At 47.0% G+C, this 22,902-nt stretch overlaps 1 long non-coding RNA gene across 3 annotated transcripts in view; it reads left to right on the top strand.

Moving 5' to 3' along the window:
* The window catches only part of LOC133626473 (uncharacterized), an 81,727-nt gene extending 60,450 nt beyond the window's left edge, over positions 1–21,277 (top strand). For all 3 annotated transcript variants that reach the window (XR_009819545.1, XR_009819544.1, XR_009819543.1), the window contains 3 exons: positions 12,820–13,660; positions 14,189–14,362; positions 16,482–21,277. This is a non-coding gene — a long non-coding RNA (uncharacterized LOC133626473). The remainder of the gene's footprint in view (positions 1–12,819; positions 13,661–14,188; positions 14,363–16,481) is intronic.
* The last annotated feature ends 1,625 nt before the right edge of the window (positions 21,278–22,902 follow it).

Raw genomic sequence — 22,902 nt, 5'->3', positions numbered from 1 at the left:
TTTGTCAGTGGCATCTGTAGCTCTGGAAACTGGCACTGAATTTCCTGCCTGATGTTACATTCTGAAGCAACTAATAACATATTTAGGAAGGGAGGGAAGCTGTTCATAAGCAGGTTTTGCATCTTTCCCATTTGTGCATTTGTGACAGTGCTGGTGAGTGTGGGAGCAGCACAGGCTGCAGTAACATGGCTGCTGCAGGTCTCCATGCTGTGATCTAACACATCGACCCTGGCTCTGTGCTCCCTGGGCACCCAAATCTCTGGGTGACTCAAGCAGCGATGATGTATGTACAAGGAATGCAAGAAGATTCTACCAAAGATGTGTGAGCTCCTGTTTCTTGCATCACTCCTAAAAACCCCACTACAATAAAATAATAAAATCAGAGATTCTTGGGAAAGTTCTTGCATGTGTTATTACATGCACTGAAGAACCACACGTTCCTTCTGGACCTACAAAAACCCCTCTGGCTGAAATTCGCTTTGTCAGAGACACAAATTCATCATTCACAAATGGTGGCATGCTCATGTCATCAAAACCAAATGAGCTGGTGACAAGAAGGCACTAAGCAAGTCCTCCAGATGTCTTTAGTTTTTGATTCAAGGCAAGCGGTCACACCCCAGGAGAGGTGAAAGCTTGTGTCTGTTCTCCACCCTCTTAGTGCTGAGAAGTTGTCTTTTTGAAGGACGCTGGCCCCTTATCCCACCTTGCCCCAGCCTGCTGTGAGCGAGGGCCAGGGGCATGCAGGAGGGGCACGGTGGGGCGATCACAGTGAGCAGCTGCCGCTATGGGGGAAACTCAGGAGGGCAGCCTCAATGGCAGGGGCAAAGTGAGAAGGCAAGAAACAGCACGGTAAGGAGAAAGAGAGGAAGGAGCATGTAGTTTTGGGGAGGGGAGAGGCACCAAGGAAGGGAACATAGTCATCATGATACGAGTGCTGTCCTTTGTTGATGCCATCCAACCTTTCAGGCATCACCACTCCTTTTTGTGCCAAGGCTTCCCCATTCCTCTTCTCCTAGAAGCTGTTCCCAGTCCTCCTGAGCTTCCTTACCAGAGCTGAACATGCTGTGTCACCAGTTAAATGCACGTCAGGCTTTTCTGCATCTAGCTACAGCCTAATGGGTACAGGCAAAAGCAAGGGAGGCTAAAGGATATTAACAACTCTCAAACTGCCAGGTAAATCTGCTATTTTAGAAACAGAGTACACCAGGTGTGCAGCTCTTCAGCAGTAGACTTCAGGATCATAAAAATCTTTGAGGCACTGACAGCAAGTTGCCTGTGGCTTTCCACCCCTCTATCTCTAGAAGCTGTTGCTCAATGAGAGAGTTTGTGGTGGTTTGTCTGAACCGAGGGGTGATTGTGAGCAGCTACTCAAATAGCTCTAATTATGTTTAGAGAAGACTGTTCCCTGAAAGCAGCTAGAATCTGTGAATAAACATATTGCCACAGGTGATCACCTGATCTGTGCATATGGACCAAAAAAAGGCCAGCTTGCTAAGTTTAAATACCTCAAAATAATGCTGAGCAGACAGCAGACGCCACCCAAGGCAGCACGGCACAGGGGCTTTGCAGTGGAGCAGAGTGCAGCCCAGGTCCTTGTGGCATTGCAGGCGACCACAGAATGTTGAGCCAGCTCGTAGTGTACTCCTGAGGGGACAGGAGGGCTTAAAATACAGGCCCTGAAATACCACAGGGACAAAGGACGGTGAAGCAGTGACGAGGCCTCATGACCAGGGAGACAGAGAAACCCAAAGGCTTATTTTGCTTAATCCTTTAGCAAACACGCTCGGTATCTGCTGGAGGCCAGCAGCAGCCCCTGCCTGCTCCGAAGCTGCTGCGGATGGTGGGCACCTGCTGACGGGGCTGAAGGGCGCAGCCTCAGCCCCAGATACCCACTCATGAGTAATCCCAGAAGCTGTAAGACCTGGTGGAGTGCCTGGAGACACCCTGACATGTACCAGCAGGCTGGGTCTGTCCCTCGGGGAGGGCTGGGGCTGCTGGGCTGTGCTGAGCCTGCCGCCTGGCCGGAGGAGCTGGAGAGCCGCAGAGGGCCCGGGGCAGGGAGCTGGCGAGCAGGGGCAGCCCCAGGCCCATCATCCAACTTGGCTGCAGCCTGGGCTGCCAGGATTTTAAGGGAAGGTCCGTGTCAGAGGGACAGGCGTGAAGCTGTTCAGTGTCTGTGAGGGTTGAAGAGTTCACTGTGACAGCTGAGATAACGCCAGGCCTGTGGCAGGGCCGTCCTCCCTCCCTGCACCGCCAGCCCTCCCCAGCTGCCTCTCCCCACCAGTAACCACATGTGGCTTCAGCCTGACTTAAAATTAACAGCCATGAGTAAAACCGGTACATAATTATTATATATTATGACATGGGAGTACATTCAGTCTAGAAATAAACTCTCTGCTTTTCTGAATCAACCTGAAGGTTTCCTGAACAGCTAGGAAAAGATTCCTAATACTGGCGGGAGAGGAGAGGAGGCAGAGGAGATGTGAGACCTTCAGCTCCCACCAAAATGGGGAGGAGCAGAAGCTGCCCCGGCCCGACACGCAGCCTCCGCCAGGCCATTGCTGTGCACACAGAAAGGGCAGAATTTGGGCACCTTTCAGATCTTTTGTTTTCTTTAACGCTTGTAAAATAAATCCTTAGGAATGCAACTTAAAACACACTAAACACAAAACATTTTGGTAGCAAACTTTTAAAAGAGATTTTAGAGAATTGTTTTACAGCAATAATGGAATTGCAGCGAAGGTAACTTAGGAAAGATGTAGCTAGAAGGCAAAAACACTATATTCAAATAATAATAAGGTGGGAATGAGGAAGAAGGTACATTTCAGAGAGATGAATAATGTGTGCCACAAGTTCTTTGGATGATCACAGTGTGTCAAGGTCTTTGGGGCAGACCTGGGAAGGCCAAAGGCTGTGGCAGCAGGTGGGGTGGGTGCAGAGCTGTCTGTTCCAGGGTCACAGCCCTGCTATCTCCTGCTCGTGGCTTCCAGCAACGCCAGTGTCACCTCAGGCTGTAGGGAGAAAAAGCCCATTGAACCACATTGCCTCTTTGCTAGGCAAAACCCAGAAAGATGGCTCACAGCTGGAAGGTGAGGGTTTCCCTGACACCGTCCAGACAATTGCTGGACAGTCACATCTGCACACCAACCACTGAATTTCCAAGGTAATAGGTAAAGACATATAATTATGAATCAAAATGCCTGTAAGGGAGATCTGCATCAAGGGAGATGCAGATGTGAACCCAACAGGCTAAGGTAGTCACTGCTTAAAGAAGGACACTGTTAAAGAAGGGCATCTTTCCTGATGCTGTTCCTGAGAGCAGAGACCCACAACGCTGGAGTCAGCAATGAAAGCAGATCTGTCTCCCTGCTTGTTTACACAGACTCTCACATCCATGGACGTCAGTGATCACTTGAAGCAGGGGCTCTAAATATCCACAGCCAACACTACATCTGTCTTTCAGACTGGTGTTTTGAAACACTTGTCCAGCCTTTGCAGCAAGGAGCGACAATTGTCAGAAGGGAAATAACAACACAAAATGAGAAGAAAGGCAAACCCCAGAGGAAGGGGTAGGCTGCTGAAATGCTGAGATTTATTGTGCTCTCGACGGAGTCTCAGTTGCATTTCTGCAGGCAGAAGGCCTAGAGACTGGATGCGTTTCAGTGCCATGTACTTAGAGGTTTAGTCTTGGGGCAGCAACTGTAGCTATCTCAGCAATGGCAAAGCCACATGGTGAAGACCGGGATGTTTCTAACATGCTGCTTCTTTCTTCATACATACTTTGAACATAGCTCAGAGACACTTTTTGCTGCCTTGATGCTCAGTGGGTCCCTGCTAGCGCTCAGTCTTGTTTTTCTTTCCTGGCTTCTCTATAATTATAGAGCACGAAGCCAATAAACAGGACAGAGGATTGCTGCTGGCCAATTCCCTGTGCTGAAGACATGTAGGCAGAGGCAGGGCTGTTCATCCTGACTCTTATGAAGGATGGTATTCAGGTCCTCAGTAAATCCATCAGGGTACAGTTGGATGATGATTCATGTGCAGCAGTGGACCGATCTGCATGCCCAAAGCTCTCATGACCACAGGCTGCCTTCCACATCACTGTCATGGAGGCTGCTGGCCCTAAAGCAGGAACAGATGAGTGGGACAGAGAGCAGCCTTGGAAAAGCCACACTTTTTAGTCTGCTGTGTGATGTAACCCAGACCATACTGCATCAGACCAAGCCCCTGATGGTCCAGTGTCCTCTCCCAACCCAGCTGCAAGCAGATACCTACAACAGTAAGAAAATGGTGAACAGATCCTCTACTAATCTCCCAGCCTTTAAAATTTTAAGTTCAGGAGATTTTTTTGAGCTGTTTATGGTCTCTTTGGTAATTCCCATTGGCTCTGTTCCGTGTACTTGTCCATTTTTCCCCTTGAGCCCCTGAGAAATCTGCACATGTTTCTGCAAATGCCCTTTGCAAAGCATTCTGCAGGGCAAGTGCTGCTGTAAGAGAAATGACCTCCTCTGATTTGCTTTGAACCTGGCTGTTCTGATCCTTTGCTCTTTGTGGACACTCTTTCCCAGCCTGCTCAGTGGTTTGTAGCATGTTGCCTTGCTCTGAATTGTTTCTAGTTCTAATGTATCTGTTGGAGCTGAGGCAACAAGAACTGCAGACTGCTCAAGGGATATCTAAACCCTGGATTTGTACCCTACCATCATTATGTCTTCTGTTTTGGTGTCCTTTTCATCCCCTGGTAATTCCCACTGTTAAATCTGCCGGGTTGTTTGACCACTGCAGAGTGCTGAGACGACATTTTCACACTGCCTAGCACAAGTTTCAGACCTCACTCCTGCCTGTGGTCTGCTCACTCCTGAGTGGTCAGCTCTTCTTTTATAGGTGAAGCTGTATTTTTTCCAGTTCCGTCACTTTACATCTATATATATGAAATATAACTTGCTGTTGTATTGCCCAGTTTTGTTAGGGTCATACACATTTCCTGGTAGTCAGCTCTTCCTGCTGCAGTACATTGAAGTAAGTGCTGGTAACCTTTGGTGTGCTGGGCCGTAAACTGCGCTGAGTCAGGAGCTGCTGCAAGCCCCGCTCAGCGTTTCCCCTCCAGCATTACCAACATCCAAGAGAGCCAAGGCAGGAAACTGGAGCTGGTTACAGCATCACTCAGTTTAATTTACCACCAGATGAAAACCAATGCCTTAATCCCACCGTGATAAAAGCCTGTGTGATTTTGGCAGTGGATAGAGCTCTTTGGTCAGGATGAGTAGCCAGTCTTAAACCAGTCTCAGTAATCCCTTTTTTGCCAAAGCTGGTGGTTTTGTAATCACTGTGTATACTAGATCCCACCAGAAAATCATTGTTCTGCCACCTTAGCTGCAACACTGAATTATGCTTCACTAGATTATGTGATGGAGTTGCTAGTTTGCATTGTTCTCACATCACAAACTGCACTGACACATAACATACAAAGCTCAGTTTCTTTGCACTGTTAACATGAACAAAAAAAAGATAGAGAAGCATCTTTTCCAAGAATGATGAGCAAGCATCTTTAGTTAGATGAAGACAGGAAGTCTTGTGGTTAGACACCACTTGGGAGCCACAGAGCTTGGCTTGTTTCCAGTACTGAACAGATTATTTTGCATTGTCTTTGAGCCCCGGCTTCCCCATTCAGGAATTCTGTGAAGTGCAAGTGATTCATATTTCCTAAATTGATTTCTCTTCCTCCAGTAACCATTTTTATCTGACTAGGTTTGTTGTTCTTCTCTTGCAACAATTAGATTTAAATGTGAGTCAACCAGGAAGGGGTCAGTGGCACAGGACATACCAGCTTGTACCAGAGAGTACCCCACAGTGCACACTTTGAGGAGTGAATTGCAGTGTTAGGCCACTGTCCACTCTTCTCAGCTGACAGCAATCTGTTCAGCTCAGAAGAGCCAGGGATGTGGCAGACAGCTGCAGTGAGGACATCCTTTTTCCCCTTGGGTAGGTATATGCAAAGGAAGGACTAAGATGCTGTTCTCCTGGTGCGTTACAGCCGCTTTCCAAGGAACTCGTGAGACAAACGCCAGGAGCCTCGAGACCCCTCACATACTGCCAGGAAACCGTATTGCTGACACACATAGTGGTGAGAACCTCCTTTGCATTCCTTCTGGCACATCTGCTAAAGGATATGATTCAGAGGTGGCCTCTGGACAGGATGGCATTTCTTAGCTTTCACAATAACCAACATTAAGACATGGGTGACTGTACCAGAGCAGCCCTTTATTTTTGTGACATTTGGCACATACCTCACGTTTGCAACAAAAAGCCCATGTTGCATTCTCTCAGAACAGACCATGGCATGTGCTTCCCCCTCCTCCTGACGTGCCCATTTCCCACCACACTGTGCAGTGCAGGGCAGGTGCTTACGGTGACTCCGGGTGCTGCAGGGGGGATACATCCCAGGAGGCTGTTGGCACCATATATTCAATCCCTCCACATCAGCAGGCTGGGTTAGTGTCAAGACAGAGAAAAGAATAAGGCCCAAAGTCAGCAGGCAGCCAGTGCAGCCACTGAAGGTGTCTGCTTTCAGTAGCTGACTCTGTCTGCCTCTCTTAGGGAACTAAAAATCCTGCCAAGTACTAAACATCTTAAGTTACGACACAACAAAACCCCAGCACCAATCACCTGGACAAGTCTTTGGGATGGAAGATGTCAGAAATCCAGATGAGATGGACACAGCATGTCTCCTGCCTGGAGCAGCTGGGAGTGTTTGCCAGGAGCGTGTGTGATCGTGTGCTGCTGGTGGGACACTGGCCCAAGCCCACGGCCGCCCGCCCATCTGCGGCACGTCCCCATCCCCCCCGGGCTGTGGGAGACACAGGTGACGTGGTGCTGGGACAGCTGCCAGGTGCTGGGAGAGGCCCCTGGCACCTCTGGTTCCTTTCCCAGGGTCAGACACCTCATGCCCAGGCCCAGAGCACCGGTGGTGGGCGGCGTGGCCAGCACGGCACTGCTGCTGCTCCCAGAGCGTGCCACAGCCTCGCAGCAGCCTGGGCACACTCACAGGGCCACTGGAGCAATAAGGTGAATGACACCAAACTTTCAGAAGGGGAAGCAATTTTGGTGTGATGTTGACCACCTCTCTAGCAGGGCAATAGGGGCGGGCAGAGCAATGTTCACCTGTGGATTGTGTGGGTCTGTTTGGTATGCCACAGCTGAAGCACATGAAATGAGGAGAGAGACACTTGCAACTCAGTCACAGGACTGAAGAGGCAGGTTCAGACCCTGACACAGCTTTGAGACACAATCTGATGGACTCCATACATTTTGAGTTACACAACTTAATCCCTTCATATTTCAACTTTACAAATGCTAGACAACGTTTTTGCTACATTTCATCTGGAGGGTTTCTCAGTTTATCCCCTTTCCATCTGAGTACGTTCAACCCCTGGTTTTGCTGCTGTTCCTCGTGTGAGAGGGTCAGCTTCAGAGAGGCCCTGTGAAGAGGATGGTAACAGCTGTGAAGTGCCTTGTCCAGTAAAGTCTCAAATGAAAGACAGGATGGCCATGCAAAGCATTATGAAGTTTTTGAAATCTAAGCTGATAAGATGGCAGGCTCATATCTGCTGGCGTGTGAGATTCAGAATCACTGCTGATGAGCAGCATTTCCATGCCAGGAACCTGCACCAGCGGCTAGAGGCACAGATCAGTCCCTCAGCTGATACCCAAGTATGGTTCGTGCTCCAGTTCTTGGACTCCTTCACCTCTGTATCACCAGGATTTCTCCAGCACAGTCATTAACAGCTTACACATACCTGCCACACCTTCCAGCACACGCCTCTGCGTTCCTTGCCCCGCTCCCTGACTCCTTCATGGGCTTGTGCTTTCGGAGCTCACAGTCACTGTCATACGATTCATATGAGATCAAGTAGCCCTGTAAAGTGCTGTTAGGTTGCAGTCATGATGAATTCAGCCCTACCTTGCAAGAGCAAAGCAAAGGCAGATTATCTTGTCACCTAACCAGTACTTCTGGGAAGCATTTTACAACTTACTTAAAGAAAATAAGTGCTGGCAATACGTGATGTGTAGTGACAACCTCTGGACGTTACTGCACACAGAACACTAGATAATGTCCATCATGTGGTGCATTTTTGCCTGTTCTCTGAGCTGTGGGCTGATTTGCAGGCTTTCTTCCAGCCTTTTCTCGCCTTACCAAGCTTTCCTTGCCATCTCTTAGGTTTATCAAGTCTGCAGTTCCCAAGTGCTGTGGATATTTCCAGCTCTCAGGGTTTCTGTGAAAGAGACAGCTCTGTCTCCTAGGGCATGCAGTACCTGGCAGCTCTGACAGAACAGCCTTGGGGTCACAGTGCCTGACCCTGCAGGGACCTGACCTTGGCACAATCCGGCTGACAAATGATCCCACCTTCCCCCTTTCTTACATGGCAGAGCAAATCAAACCCAGGCTGACACAACTCCTACTGCTGCTTGATTTGCAGTCTAGAAAAAATCAGTAAAATCAGGCTCCTCATTTCCATACAGCAAGTGGGAACCAGCAGTGGTTGGCAACTTTCTAGCTTGGCCAGAGCAAAGGAAATAGCTAATCTTTCACTCCTTGACTAACATAAAACATTAAGCTTAGACTGATTTAACTTCCTGTTTTTCTGTTCCTGTCACAAATGTTACTCCTTGAACTTCAGTTTCATCTTTTATTTTGAAGCTTTACCTGCCATCAGCTGCTTTTCAAAACCACCCATCTTGTCCATCAATTAGACTCACTAGCTGTTTAGCTAACATGTTACCTGATTAGAACTAAAATGGTGTTCTGGAAAATAACATCCAAGTGGCGACATCTCAAGAAGAGTTTGTTAGATTTGTACAGCACAAAAGGTGTTCCCGGGCTCTGGGTGGCACAGATGTCTCGCTGATCACCTGCGTTTTCTTCCAGTCAGCTTTCTGCACGTGTAGGTCCTGCTGACCATTAGATGGGAGGGTCATGACAGGTCAAGCTATGTATTTTGAGAACTTGTTGATGGGAAATAAGATGTTGCTGACAGATTCGCTTCAGGCCCTTCCCAAAAGAGCTTTATTTATAGGAGAGATTCCTGGGGAGAGGGGTGGACACACACTCGGCAGTTGTGGGCTCTTCTGGCAGAGAAGCCCCTGTTGTGAAGGTTTGCAGTCCTGCTGCAGGGCAGGTGCTCTGCCAGCCCTCCCAAGGGAAGAACGAGCTGGTACTGGGAAAAGGCCTTTCTCCAGGACTGATCCCAGCCCACGCCTGCTTTGAGGCTGTGGATTTCCTTTGTTGATTCACTGCAATACTGTTTTGGTTTAGGAAGCTTACACACCTTGAGATGTGATAGCATTTGTCTGATTACAGCAGAAACTTTGGACCACATGCCAGTGCAAGGCTTGCCTGCTTTCTCAGTTTCATTTTCTACCCTGAGCATTGCAGTCTTATGTCCATGCTCTACTGGCACACACAAAACTGTGCTTTAAAGGTGCCTGGTCTGTTTTAGTTGAAGATAAAAATCCCTCCTGCTATTTTTGCAAGCATCAGTCCCCAGAACACCATCCCTAACACAGGGAACATGTTCCCCAGTGATGTGCCAGACAAAAGTTCATGGCTTTGTCTTACTGAAAATGAAGCCATGGTTATTCATGCAGTTCCCAATGAGTCACTCCACACCCTTGAATTATTTCTGACAGATGTAAAATGCCTTCTGCTGAATTCCAACTCCAAAGAGGCTTTTGCATGACCAGTTTATCAGTGAATGTGAGCAGACTCATGATTTACAATGCTTCATCATCATGGCATGTGTAATGCTAAACATGATGACTAGGGAAACCAGACACACCTATTTTTTGCCATAGGCTCACAGCCTCCAAAATCTCCCAGCAGTCGCACAAGAGGTGTTCATGCAGGGCAGGTGTGTGTGCAGACAGACCCTATGTGACCCTGGGGATCTCAGCTGTGCAGATGAAGGAAAATTGGTCTGCTGAGGTTGTATGAATTCACTTGCAGGGATGATATGGAGACTGAAGTACTAACCTGAAGGCCTATTTCTGTCATTTTTTTCACTTTCTTGCTTTCTCTTCACTGCCAAGGGTGTGCAGCTCAGTACTCAGCTGTGGTGCAAGTCATGCACGGTCACTGTCCGTGTGTGAGCAGTGGAGACCAGACCTTTTTAGCTGGGAGCTGAAGCCCAGTGCTGCTCCCTCAGCCTGCTGTGCTGACCTTGCCTCCTTGAAGCTGGAAGTGCACTTTGCTGTGTTTGCCCACAAACACAGTCAGGACACATCACTCAGTACACTCAGGAGGCACAAACTTTTGTCCCCAGCCTGCAGAAGAGGCTGTTTCACAAAGGCTCTGTGGCTTCTTCCTGAAATGAAGGATCCCCAGGCTGACTTGAGGGGTTTTCACAGATCTGCATTCTCCTGCAATTAAAAGCTCTTTTAGGGACTTTAACACTGAGGTGACCCTGCACACAAGAACCTCCTCCAAAGCAAGAGGGCAGTTGCAGTAGGGATGCACTGAGGGGTACAAACAGCTCAGAGCTCCCTCTGTGCCCCAACACTGCTCTCAGGTGCAACTCTGCTGTGCAGCTCCACGATGAAGCAGCAACATCCCCACGGTAGATCAGCTTCCAGCTTTGAGATGTGATGGTGTTTGTCTGACTACAGCAGAAACTTCTGACCACACGCCGTGAGAGTGCTGATGCCGCCAGGTTTAGTCTGGTCAGACACAGTCATCACCCTGTACATGACACTGCATCTGTCTCACAAGAAACTCTGTGGTTTCTTATGAAACAGAGCTCTGCTGAGCATTCACTGTCAGAGAAGATCAGGTAGAGATCCCTGCAGTCAGTGAAAGGGGCTGATGGGCTCTCACTGGCGGCTGCAAGCGTTTCAGCAGCATTCGCTGCCAGGAGCCAGCTCTGACACACTCTGAGGCTGAAGACTTTGCCTCTGCTACCTGAGATTTTAGGCTGGAGCTCCGCATTCTTCTCCTGTGGAAATTTCTGTGTCCGCAGGGTGAAACAACAGCACTCAAACCCATGTGAAGTGGTCATGTCAGCAATTGTGAAATCTGTTGTTCATCTGGCCAATTAAAATACCAACAGCACATTAGAGCTTAGGACTGTGAATGTTAAATTTTCAGTGGTGACCCAGCCTCCTTTTTATTCACAGATGGTCATGATGATACCTTTTTGTTCAGTAGTTAATCATCTTTATGTCAGGTTTGACTTGTTTCAGGGAGTTAAATTGTCTCGAGGAAATCTGTACTTGAGATAGAAATCTGGGCATCTGTGAAAGACTGCAAGATTTGTGCAGACAACTAAGTGCATGTTTTTGAACATTTCTTTTACTACCTTAAAGGCATCTGCACAGGATCTTAGTGGAGGCTGATCTGTCATCTCTCTCTCTTGTTGGTAAATCCACCGGATTCGAACAGCTAAGTGGAGGCAACTAAGACTGTGAGATTTTGTCAGGCTGTTGTGCTCCCTGGATGGTTCAGCCTCGAGCATTTCAACCAGCTTCAGTGGGAACATGACCAAACGTTTTAATTTCCCCCCTACATTCTGTGCCTCTCTAAGAAAGAGGATTTATTCCTGTGGTGTAACCCTTTGCATTTTGGGGGGGTCAGTGTCTCAGTGCTGTGTTAGGAGCACCAGGTTCCTGCTGGCTCCTGGGGAGGGCAGCCCCGGGCAGGCAGCCTGGGACCGGCTGTGCAAAGGTCCTGGCATCAACTCCCCACCATCCTGAAGGTTACAGAGGATAATGCCACAAGTTTTGCAGGAATAAAGAGCCATTTTCTTGCTTTTCTAAGGAGGATCTATGCTGAAATAAGCAACCAAAAATTGCAATGGATTTCCCTCTGCTCCCACACCTCTCTTCACTGCAGGCAGGAACTGCTCCTGCAGACCCAGGACACAGCTTAGTGACTCTTAGCTGTTCAGTCTTAAAGGAGAAGTGTTATTTTTGTGTGTAACTAGAACTTATTTTTTAGTTCTGCTGTATATACAGATTTACTCTTCGTGGCACATCTGTGAATCGTTTGAAATGTGTCTGATGCAGAGCAACGGAACACACCTTAGAGACAGGTTTAGCAAATGCCAGTTTTGTTTAATTTACATGTTTATAATGGTCTCTGTCCATATCATTGTTGATGATTTTCCACAGTAGCTTTCAAAGTGATTTTGGTTTATCTGGATATCCAACATCACCTACTTAAAATGCCAAATGCAACAACAGTTGTTTGCCTTTTCTCAGGAGTATGGTGCAGCACAGGTGTGAACCATGAGCTGTCTTGTTACAGCATCCAGCGTTGAAGTGAAGTTGGATAATTTATAGCACAGGGCAGACACATCCTGTAAAGACACAGAAGTATCTTTCATGAATGCACAGCACACAAACGGATGGCCCCAATAATGCTTTCTCATTGTTTCAAAAGGCATTGGCAAATAAAATTGTTTGTGTTGAGAGATTGCTCTGGGATGAGATGATAACCTGTAGTTGTAATGGACAGGTTTTTTATTATGCTGCTTGCTTTCCAAATTATCCTCAGCAGAAGTTTTCCTTAAGCATCTAGTTATCTCTGCTCCTCTCCGCTCCCTGGACTTCTCTAGTCAGCAGGGACTTAACTGGGTTAGTAAGTGGATTCTCGTGGAAGTACAAAGACTGTTGCTGCCTTTCCTGCCCTGAAGCTGTACCGTAGCAAGTGTAGAAATTCTAGTTTTCTGTAAGAGATTATTTTGTTTATTGTAGCTGCAGTAACACTAATAAAGAATCAATATTTAAGCACAATGCATGCACATTATAATTCTGTTTATTTGCTTGCAGAATGTTTTTCCCAGTCTCACTGGAAGAATCCAGAATGAGATATTGTTTCAACTGGAAAATAATAATGGGGAGCACATCATCACCAAGCTGCAACAACCCATCCTGAGCCAGGCTGCTCCACCAGGCTCAGCCCAGCAGGGACCATACAGCCCAGCACGAGGCCAGCCCAGACCCTGTGTGCTCATGCAGGAGGTGGTGCAACAGACCTGACCTTCCCATCTGCCTCCCCTGCCTTATCCCATCCTGGAACGTCCTCTGCGCACCAGTGGCAGGGAGCTCTCTCTGGCATATTCTTGGTGGAAGCTCTCTCTGCACATTAGAATTAATACGATTAATGATATTAATTAATAGGATTATTGAAGGATCACAGTCTTTTGACAGGAGTGGTTGCCACAAGGGACGCTGAACCTAAATGTCCCTCCGCTAAATGCTGTTGAAGGTATCATTTGAGCACACTGGGACCCTCAGCATGCTGCTCTCAGCTACTTCTGCTGCAAAGAACTAGAATTAGACAAGCCAGAGTCAAACCAATTCTGTCTTTCAAGTACAGTTTATGCTGCCTGAGCACCCGATTTTATAGGAGAAATCAAGGATATAAGATTAGAGGTTAATACTGACTCATCACCACCCTGGACTGCCGTGGCAGTTATTTTATATGGACAGCTTGTTCCTTCCATGTACAGCTCAGAGATGGATCCTCTTCAGAAACCTATTCCCTGCCCAAACAGAGCAAAGGGCTCTGCAGACTTCATCAGGAGTAACCCCTGCAGCTGGGATGCCACAGACTGGCCTCTGGGAGCCAACCTGATCTGCAGTAGAGCACGGAGAAGGCTGCTTTCAGGTAAGACAGCACGTGCCATCTGCACACCAGTGAGCTTGTTGACTGCAGACTTCATTGTAGAAGTCACATCAGGAAGGAGTGTGTTCCAAAGGGAATTCACGTGGCACCTTCCACAAGGAGGCAGCTGTGGAGGCAGTAACTGGTGTCATAGAAGATGTTGAAGAGGATTTTCCCACAGCTCACCTGGATTCAGCTGGTAGCCTCTAGAGACATAGTTACCTGTCACACTTTTTCCTCTGAGTTGTCCTCTGCAGTAACTAACGTGGCCCCTTCTCATGGGCCTGCCTAGGGAATGAGGCACTCAGATCCACCTTTGGGCTGCCCCTCATGTCAGGGCCAGCCCACCCAAGGAGCTTGCTTTTACCCTTGACACAATGGTGGCATCTTGTAAAACCATTTGCTGTTAATTTCTGCACTGCATGATGCAGGGTAAGGGCTAAGTATAATGTTGGATTATAAAGTGGTATGAATAAGTGCATCTGCTAAAGTCTGCATATATATAAGGTCACTGGGTTTGCATTCCTTCAGGTCAGAAAACAGAACAAGGGTGATCTCATCCCTGTGCCAGTTTCTCCACATTACAAAGTCACCGCAAGACATGACGACACATTGTTCCTGCTCCAGGAGGATGGGACTGAGGGCTTGTCTGCACCACTTGGAAGAATGAACTGGAAGGAACAAACATGCACAAGCAATCTCAAGGTAAGAATGCAGCAGAGAACAAGCACACCCATTTTCCCACAGTGGGAAACAGCTGAGCTCACAGTATGTGCCTCCAAAAAGCTTAAATGCCCGGTCTTTACTTCTGCCATAGTCATTCATGCTCCTTAGTGAAACCATACCGGTATGTATGAGGGACTATGAGATCTTTCTGACCACATTTGCTTGGTGTTTGCCCATCTGGTGTGCAAAACTGATCTGCCACTTGGAAGTGACATGTACAACCTTGTGTCCAGCCCTGATGGTCAGTGAGAGAGAGGAAATCAGGATAGTGGGAGGCAGGAATGCAAAGCCTCCACAGAGGAGTCGTATTTTCCCACCCCTCATTTCCTATTCTGTGTGGTAATGTATTAATTCCTTAGCTAAACTCTCTTGATTGTTTTTATAACCCTTACTGATGTCACTCAGAATATTACTGTTATCCTTACAAATACACAGTCCTCTTTCCCAAGAAATTTTAGCCATCCAGTTAACTTGCCCTATGACTTTGAAATCAGTGCAGTAAATTGATCAATGGAATTGAAAATAAGGTTAAGCTTTGGATGAAAGCCTACACTAGGTACCCCCACAGTTTATAAATTTGGTCTGGTCCGAGGTATAAGCAGGTGTCCCCAAAATGAATATCATTCTGATGGGTTTCATATGTTTCATGGACAGAAATAGGCAATTTCAGAGGCATACATATGTGTGCTAACCAAAGCTATGCTCATAAAGGCATGCCCTGGGTTAAGGAAACAAAAGTTGTATCACACAGAGGTTTGCATTAAGGATGGGAGTTGCTCAGGATCAGTATGGCTAAAGCATACCTTTACACTTTACTCACTTTGACAGTATCCAGAGGATCCGACTCTGTCTTGCAAACCTTTGCTCTCTGTAAGCAAGATCGCTGCAACATTGTCTGGAGTGGAAACAGCCCTACACCTGGCTCTGAGTCTGGCCGGGGTGTATCCAGCTCCGACAGGCAGCAAACAGGCAGGCTGAGGTTGGCACAGGGCTGGTCCCCAGCAGCAGGCAGCCATGCTGGGAAAGATAATGGAGGAGTTCTCCAGTGCAAGCACAGTCAGGCCACCACATGCACCGTATGTCTGTCAGAGGTGAGAGGAGGCAGCAGCCAAGAGGAGCTGACACTGGCACAGTCGGGGCTGAGTTGCTGCCTTTACTGGAGTGTGCAACCACGGGACAGTGTCCTAAAGGCCTGGATGAGCTTGATTCTAGAAACCAGAATGCATTCATTCTCCTCCAATTTAATGCAAAAACATTGGCCTCTCCCTGGGCACTCACATGTGACAGTTGAAGTTAATGCTGTGAATGGCAAACATGCCTCTGGCACCCATTGGATCACATTCCATTGCAGAAGGTTTGTCTTCATAGAGACTGCCACTGACTGTCTATGTTAGGACCTATTTTCTGTGCTCAAAGACAAAGTTTCCTACTTTTGTTCAGAAGCTACAGAACTTCAACAAACTTGCTACCTTTGAGCCCAGCCCTGTAAATCTTGCTCCCATGAATAAGTCTTATTCATGAACATTCTCATGTCATGGGAAAAGGCTTTTATGGAATCATGTTTTGTAAGTGCTAGTGAAAAGCTAAGCTAGATAGAACCTAGATAAGACAGTGATTAATACGTGATAATCATTTTTTTTGTATTTATGGCCAGACTCCACCACCCACAAAATGACCATATGTATTGAGTAACAAACAAATGAAGAAGTCAATTTCTGAAGAGGGTTGTGGTCGAAACCAGGACGAGACCTACTTGGCTAACACAATTACCCTTTTCAATGCATAAAACTTGAATAGGGCTCTGGGAATTAGCAACATAAAAATAGTGATGATGGTGATGAATTTAACATGCTCTCCAAACAAGAAAAGGAGGAAGTCTTTAGAGAGGTCTTATGGTGAACCTGATAAATCTTTCCACAGGTTTTAATTCTGAGTTTTCATTATTTCATCATCTGCAGTGCTTACTTAGCAACTGCTACAGGCTACTGAATAAACCATCCTGGCAACACACAGCTTTTGCCACAGGCCAGGATCATGAAACTGCATGTGGATCATTTGTCATCCTGAACCTGCCTCTGCTGTTGTTTTGTAACTGCAGATATCACACAATTAACAGCGCTGGATATTCATCAGCCTGATTTCGAAAATGGAGCAACTGTGACGTGATGAGATGAAGAAATTTGCTAGATATCATGGAATGAATTGGCCCCCATACAAGTATTAGAACACCTTTCCTTATTCCTGGTGCCATTCGTCATCCACACAAGAACACCAAAGCCACTTCTTGTTGCCATTCCCCACATTTCAGCAGACTGGAGCCCACAAGGACTGGGCATTCAGCCTCTTCACATTTTTGGGTAAGAAGCTGTTGTGACTGAGAAGAGCCACGAGTCCAGACAAACATTATGGCCTGCAGTGACATTGCTATGGCAGATTTATGCAGTTCCTGACCCTCACAGGGACATGTAGCCAACACGGCTGTGAGACCAGGCATTTCTCTGCCTCTCAGACCTATGAGGTCCCTGTGAGAACTCAATTTGTTCTGTGTAACCTTACCTGCACTGCTATTGCTTTTGCCACCACCACAGGCACCAGTCAGAGCAATGCCTGGCATTATTCTGATCTGTACACAGGGACATAGGAAATACAAACAAACTGGCTGACCACAGTGGCACGAAGTGAGAGATCAGTGTTCTAGGAACATAGGGTGGCTCAGGTTGGAAGGGACTTCAGGAGGCCATCTAGTATTGCTACTTGAAGTAGGGTCAGCTGTGGGGACAGAAGGGAGAACTCAGGGCTTCATCTGATCTGGACTTGAAAACCTGGAAGGTGGTGACTGCAAATGGTCCACCTGCTCCACTGCTTGGCTGTCCTTGAGATTCAAGTTTCTCCTTATATCCAGTCCAGATCTCTGTTGTTTCAGCCTATGCCTGTTGTCTCCCACCTTCCCACCACTCAGCACTGAAGAACTTGGTGCCATCTCGTCTGTACTGGAGAGCTGCTGTTATGTCCTTCAGCAAGCCCTGGTCTCTCAGCCTGTCCCCACACTGCAAGTGCTCCAGTCCCATGATTATCTTGGTGGCCTTCTGCTGAACTCCCTCCAGTTTGTTCGTGTCTTTTCCATACTGGGGGAGGCCAAAAGGAGAGCTGAGCAGAGAGGGACAGCGGCGTCCTTTGATGGGCTGCTGTGCTGCTGCCGACAGAGCCCAGGCAGCTGCTGGCACTCACTGCCCACAGACCCCAGGGCCTCTCCAGCAGAGCTTCTCCCTGGGCAGCCAGTCCCAGCAAGCACCACCGATGGGCTTCTTCCCTTCCAGGTGCAGGATCTTGCATTTGTCCCTGTTGAATTTCATGAGTTCACACCGCTGCAGCCTCAGTATTTCTGAGCGGCAGCTCTGCACACTTTCCCCAGTGTCAACCATTCAGATTGTGGCTCACTGCAACAGGAATCCTTCAAGCTGGGAGTCCTGATTGATAATAAGCTAAATATGAACCAGCAATGTGCCCTCATGGCCAAGAAGGCCAATGGCAGCCTGGGATGCATCAGGAAGAGTGCGGGCAGCAGGTCGAGGGAGGTTCTTCTCCCCCTCTACTCTGCCCTGGTGAGGCCTCATCTGGAGTCCCGTGTCCAGTTCTGGGCTCCTCAGCTCAAGAGGGACAGGGAAGTGCTGGAGAGAGGCCAGTGCAGGGACACCAAGGTGATCAAGGGTATAGAACATCTTTCTTATGAGGAAAGGCTGTGGGAACTGGGGCTGTTTAGTCTGGAGGAGACTGAGGGGGGATCTTATTAACATTTATAAATATCTAAAGGATGGGTGTCAGGAGGTTGGGACATCCCTCTTTTCTATAGTAGCCAGCAACAGGACAAGGGGTGATGGGATGAAGCTGGAACAAAAAGTTCCACTTAAACATAAGAAAAGACTATTTCAGTGTGAGGTGAGGGAGCCCTGGCACAGGCTGCCCAGGGAGGGTGTGGAGGCTCCTTCCTTGGAGGGCTTCAAGACCCACCTGAACATGTTCCTATGTGACCTGATCTAGGTGACCCTGCTTCTGCAGGGGGGTTGGACTGGATGATCTCTAAAGGTCCCTCCCAACCTCACCATTCTATGATTCTATGATTCTAAGCACAAAGACAGTGCCTTGTTTAAGAGTGGCTTGGCTTGAGTAAGGACTGTTGCTATTTAGCTAGAACTGTCATGGCTTTCTGGGGGCTGAAGTTCAGGTTCTTCAGAAGCTCGTACAGGTTCAACACAAGGATCCCATTTACACTGAGGTAATTTTATACATAGAAATGTCCTTTTAAACTTCAGGAAGCCACTGAGGAGAGTAAAATAAGAATATACAGCCATGGTATTTTATGACGTCTCCTTTCTTGGGCCTTTTTTGGGGTGAGAAATCAAATCTTTGGTGGGTAGCTGGCATATAGTTAAAAAAAGAGGTAGAAACATAAATGTAGGAAATGGAAGCAACTGATGCAGAAATCCAACAACTTTCGTGGCTATCCACTGGGCACTTCTGAGGTCCTTTGTTGTTACAGTCAGGCTGTACACAGCTCCTGTATTACTCCCACTTGGTAGTGCAGTTGTTCCAGATAGGTACCAGCACGATTAAGAACAAGGTTTGTCTTGCATTATATTTAGTGAATTTGGAAGCAAACCTGACATCAAATTTCTTTGCCTCTGTTGTTTCCTTTTAAGCACCTCTGCAAGGCACTCAGAACTTTTTCTAAAACCTCTAATATTCTTAAAATATATGAAGAGAAACGTTGCTGAATTACCCTTTTCCTCTTGTTTTATAACCTGTGAAAATATGCTCATAGAACTCCAACACATCTTTAACTTCCATATCTTCCAAGACATTCTGATGTTGTTCTTTGCCAGCCAGCACAGAGGCCACCATGGACAAGGGCTTTAGTGTCCTTATCAGAGCTGTGATATGTGCTTGTAATTCAAGTTCTGTGCTGTCTGAGAGAAAACGTAGCACACTCATCTCTGCCCTTGCACCCACCCAGGTGTGGTATCAGCTTCTGAGTGCTTTAATCAGTAAAACTTTTAGGTTTATTTGAGCTAGCTTTCTGTCCAGATGCATTACAGACCAGCATGATGCTATACATTACCTGGCTTTTTCTGCTCTGTATTGTCAATCCTTGAAGGGCTTCATTTATCATGTTTTGCTCCCTATAAACATCACTTAAAAATTAAAGAAGGATTGTCCTGTAGTCCTGATCCTACCATCAGCACTCTGTCATAAAGCTGCTTCTTTCCCAGTCGAGTGACCCTGTGCCTCTAAGCACTGCAGAGGGGAGTTTGTCCAGGCTGGAATTGAGTACCAATGGGGACTGCAAGGGTGTGGCTCTTCATTTTAGCATTTCAGCAAGAAGAGGCTGAAAGGTATTATGTCTAATGATTTACAAAGTGACAACAGAGTTGCAGGGTTCCTATCTGCATGCAACTATATATGAGTCATGGAAGGAAGTAATACAGGTTACACGTTCTGCAGGGTAAAGTCATGTGAACTTGTCACCTGAGACTTCTGCATAATGCCTGTCCGGTTCCTGTTCCTGGCTTATTCCACGTCCCACAGCTTGTCTTTGTGAGTCCTTGCCAAAGCAAAATGCCACAGCTACTGTTTTCAGTTATGCTGTTGTGACTTAAGTGCACATTCTTATGTAAAATCTCTGGCAAATCAGCTGGACAGACAGAAGACTTTGGCTTGCAGTCCTCAAAGGGCTGTGCTCGAGAACGCTGATGTAGACCACCAGCTCTGGGAAGCCACTGCCACTCCATGGAAGCCAGCAGCACAGACTGCCCCTGGACAATCCTGCACTGTGAACCTCGCAGATGTCCTCCTGCTGCCATACATGCAAAGGAGAAGCAAGAATGAGAAAGCAAATGCAATAGGGGGAGATGTTAACAGAAAAAGTGGGAGGGAACTGAAAGCATTACCCTTCTCCTTGCACAACTTTATCTCCAGCTTCCCAAGATTTTGCTCTGTATCACCTCTGTTGTAAGCAGAACCTTGTTTCTCATGTTGTCTGAGAACACAGAAGAAATTGTAGACTCAAAACTCCTTCAATAAATTAACACTCAGAATCACTTCCCACCATGTCCTGTGTGGGGTCAATGCACCTGCAGAAAAGTAGCTGCAGAAACAACAGACTAGTGCAACCTGGGGTACACAAGGTACACACATGCTCTAGGTGGTTTACACAAGGCACTGTTTATTGTTCCTAGTGGTGGGCAGGAGATCAAGAACCCCCAGATTTTGGTTGTACTTTGGGCACTCATTTGGTCTGCAGCTTTGTGCGAATAATTTACAATTTGGGTTTCAGGTTTATTACCTGAAAATTGGGGAGGTATTATTTATAAACCTTGTAGGCTTCCAGGAAGTTCCCCCAAAATCCATCTGATAATTACATTCAACAGCAGCTGAAATGTCTCTGCACACCGTGCACAGAGGCAGCACTGTGGAAACAGACAGAACAGGGTACAGAAGATATGGCTTACTTCTGGTAACAGCTGGGTGTACGATGGTGCTGAAGGCCTGGCTCTGTGGAGTACAGTGGAAGAAAAGTGGGTATTTTCTTAGGCATTGACCTATAGACTAAGAAATTTGAATGTGTTAGCATCCTTGAAGAGAGCAGTTTCAAAAGCAGGGTGTGCTCATTTGCACAGCATGCCTGTGTGCACATTGGAACTGCAGAAAAGATCTGAACCCCTTTTCTGCTACAGTGATATTGCTTAACTTTCATATTCCTACAGAGCTCGCCATGAACCTTCCCACATGCTAAATCTATCATACTAGGTATATTTACTTACCATTAAAAAAGTCTTTTACCACATGAGTAAATACTGAAATATGTACACAGGTTAACCATGATACTGGAGAATAAAAATACAGCTACAGTGCACTGTTGTGTATTTCAGCATCATACCTCCACCATCGTCTTTGTCTCCTCCAGTTTGTTCTGACCTATGTTTACCTGTAAAGGCTTTGATGATACAATGATCTTCCCACCAGAGCAGGCTGTGGCTGGACAGAGTGTCCCCCTCCCCAGTATCACCTTTGGAAGAAACTGGTTTGCTGCAGCACAACACAGTCATCACACCAAGAGCAGCACCCTGTGTACCTCTCGCTGAGAGGACCTGCTTGCCATGCTCAACCCCAGCCAGGATAGAAGAGAGCAGGAGCATGCCCACCATCTCCCTGTCACTGCTGGCACGGCAAGCCCCCCAGCCAAAACAGCACAAGGGCCACTCACACTCTGATGGGGACGTTTTCTCATAGCCTACATCCTTTCCTTAAGAAACCTATTTGTATTTCACATCTAGTGCTCAGCTTGTTTTGCATTGCTTTACTTGTACCAGCATTCCATTGGCACCTCTGGACAGTAAGGACCATTGGGCAAGGGACAGGCAGCTTGCAGGCAGACTTTCCCTTCAGGGTCTTTGAGATCTGGAGGACTGATGCAGACCTCCTTTCAGATTTCTGTTTGATGCACTGTATAGTGTTGTGCAACCTGCATCTCTGTAAAGAGAACAGTATTGATCTCACTTATCATCTCTGCCCTTTGTTATTGATACCAGATGAGAAGAAAAAAACCCAGCTCTGAGATAATTAGATGGAGAAATGTCCTAAAACTTAAAAAAACAGGTGATCTTTGATCTCAACAGTGTCCAGTTCATGGTAAGATACATAGTGAGTGCCTCACAGGGGAAAAAAAGTGATCAACTAGTTGGCTTTTATGCAGTTATCCCAATGCAAACTGAAAGTGCTCATGCTGAAAGACCAGGAAATCCAGGAAAAAACAGAGTTCCCTTCTCCTTCAACTGATCATCTCCTTCTGTGACTATACAATCTAAAAATCGTGTATGACTTAATGCTGAGAAAAAGACAAAAGCCCCTCTACTTGAAAGACCATGATAAAACTGTTTACAAGCTGAATTAGTCACCGTGTACTTTACTGTGTGCTGTTGAAGTGAGTTATCTGGAGCGTGAGTATGAGGCAGTACAAACAGGATTGTCCCAGGAGGGAAATCTGCATCACTCTTGGTATTCGATATCAGATCTTGTCTGTCTGCTGCTGAGGTAGAGCAGATGTGAGGGTTTGAGCATTTTCAAATGTTACATAAAAAACTGAAATGAAAAATGTGGGGCAAACGTGTGCTGCCCTGGAACAGGGTTATCCGAGTGGTACAGGAACTCCTAACGCTTTGTAGAACCATTCTCAAGGTTCTCACCCTTCTGTGAGTGGGCAGTTATCACTGCCTTCACACAGGAAAGGTGGAAAAACCAAAAAAAAGCAGTGACTAGACAAGTATAAGGTTTACTAATTCAGAGAGAAATAGTCCATATATTCCCACATAAATCTCCCTGGAGACACTGGATAATCTGTGGCATGACAATTGCCAAATACCCCGTGATTCGGGTGGCGTGTTCTTAAGTGAGTGCACATTATCCTTACAGCTTTGTGATGCATGTGGAAGTCGGAGGAACTCTGGCACTTCACTTTGGGTGGG

Source organism: Colius striatus, chromosome 12, assembly GCF_028858725.1.
Source record: "Colius striatus isolate bColStr4 chromosome 12, bColStr4.1.hap1, whole genome shotgun sequence".
Lineage (NCBI taxonomy): Eukaryota > Metazoa > Chordata > Aves > Coliiformes > Coliidae > Colius > Colius striatus.
Note: the sequence above shows the minus strand (reverse complement) of the source record. Positions and strands in the feature narration are given on the sequence as shown.